The sequence below is a fragment of the Vombatus ursinus genome, unplaced genomic scaffold (assembly GCF_900497805.2).
Source record: "Vombatus ursinus unplaced genomic scaffold, bare-nosed wombat genome assembly UNPS02009173.1, whole genome shotgun sequence".
Lineage (NCBI taxonomy): Eukaryota > Metazoa > Chordata > Mammalia > Diprotodontia > Vombatidae > Vombatus > Vombatus ursinus.
The window spans coordinates 9834126-9835820 of NW_020948951.1; the positions used below are offsets into that span (position 1 = coordinate 9834126).

The 1695-nt window shown below is 40.5% G+C and overlaps 1 protein-coding gene across 1 annotated transcript in view; it reads left to right on the plus strand.

Moving 5' to 3' along the window:
• Positions 1-1695, plus strand: part of NCAN (neurocan) — a 52249-nt gene that overhangs the window by 45747 nt on the left and 4807 nt on the right. The gene's annotated exons all lie outside the window — the stretch shown is intronic.

Consider the following 1695-nt stretch of genomic DNA (forward strand, 5'->3'; position numbering starts at 1 on the left):
CTCTGTCTCCCTCATCTCTGTCTCATCTCTGTCTCTGTCTCTGTCTCTCTCTTTCTCTCTCCCCTTCCCCCATCTGTCTGTCTGTCTCTGTCTCTTTCTCTGTCTCATTGAAAATCTCTCTCTGTCTTGCTCTCCATTCATATACATATATATATATTAGCTATTGTAGTATTATTATCATTATTATTGAGGGAGCTAGATAGTATAATGGAGAGAGTGTCATACTTGGAGTCAGAAAGACACAAGTTCAAATCCTGCCTTTCACACTTCCTAGCTAGCTGTGTGACCCTACACAAGTCACTTAGCTTTTCTATGCCTCATTTTGCTCATCTTTAAAATGACGAAGGTCCCTTCTTACTCTGAAACTCTGATGCTCTGGTCCCCAGCTCTTGCCGTGGCTGTGACCCGCTCATCTTCTTTCCCATTCTTGTAACATTCTTTAAAGCAGTGATGTGGCACTCAAATAGAAGGGAGACCGTTAATCCCTACGGGCCGCATTTTGACTTAGCTTTAAAATGTAATGTTCTCTATGTTTTTATTTGTGTGTTAAATATTTCAGTTACATTTTCATCTGGTTCAGGTCTTGCTGACACCTCTGCTTTAAACCACTGCTCTTGTGCTGTTCTCTGGAATGTCCGCAGCCTCTCAAGCTCACCACACACCCCTCTGTTGTGACCACAGCTTTAATTCTTGGAAAACTGTAATGCTTCATGCCTCACAGTCATACAGCACGACTCTTCTCTAGAAGAGTTTTATTTTGGGAAAGATGGGCTGTTGTTCCAGGGAGAAGCTTGGGTCATTTAAAAGCCCTGCTGAATTTCCCAAAAATATTCAGTTTGCTCTCATCCTCTTCTTCTCCTCCTCTTCCTCCTCCTCTTTCTCCTCCTTCTCTTCCTCTCTTCCTCCTCTTCCTCTCTTCCTTACTTCTTCCTCCTTCCTTTCCTCACTTCTTCCTTCTCTTCTCCCTCTTCTTCCTCTTTCTCTCAGTTCCAGGCCTGGAATGGCCCATTTCCATCCAACATAAGGAAGCAGTGTATTTCAGGAGTAAGAGCATTGCTCTGGAATCAGAATCCCTGGGTTCAAATCTTACCTCTGCAGCTTGGAATGCTTGCCCTCCTCCTATCAGTCTCTTGGCTTCCTTTCCTGTCTCAGCTAAAATTCCACCTTCTACAAGAAGCCTGTCCTGATCCTCCTTAATTCTAGTGCCTTCCCTCTGCTTATTACTTCCAATTTATCCTGTCTATATCTTATTTGTATAGAATTATTTGCATGTTTTCTCCCCCATTCATGAGCTCCTTGAGAGTAGGGATTGTCTTTTTTTACATTTTTAAATTTATTTCATTAAATATTTCCCAAATGACAATGTAAAAAAAATTGTAACATTCAGTTTTAAAAATTTTAAGTTCCAAATTCTCTCCCTCCCCCTCCCCCCTCCTTGAGAAGGCAAGCAATTTGATATCAATTCTACATATGAAGTCATGCAAAACAAATTTCCGTATTAGCCACATTGCAAAAGAAAACCGAAACTGAAGGAAGGAAGGAAGGAGGGAAGGAAGGAAGGAAGGAAGAAAGAAAAAAAGAAAGAAAGAAAGAGAGAAAGAAAGAAAGAAAGAGAGAAAGAAAGAAAGAAAAAGAGAAAGAAAGAAAGAGAAAGAAAGAAAGAAAGAAAGAAAGAAAGAAAGAAAGAAAGAAAGA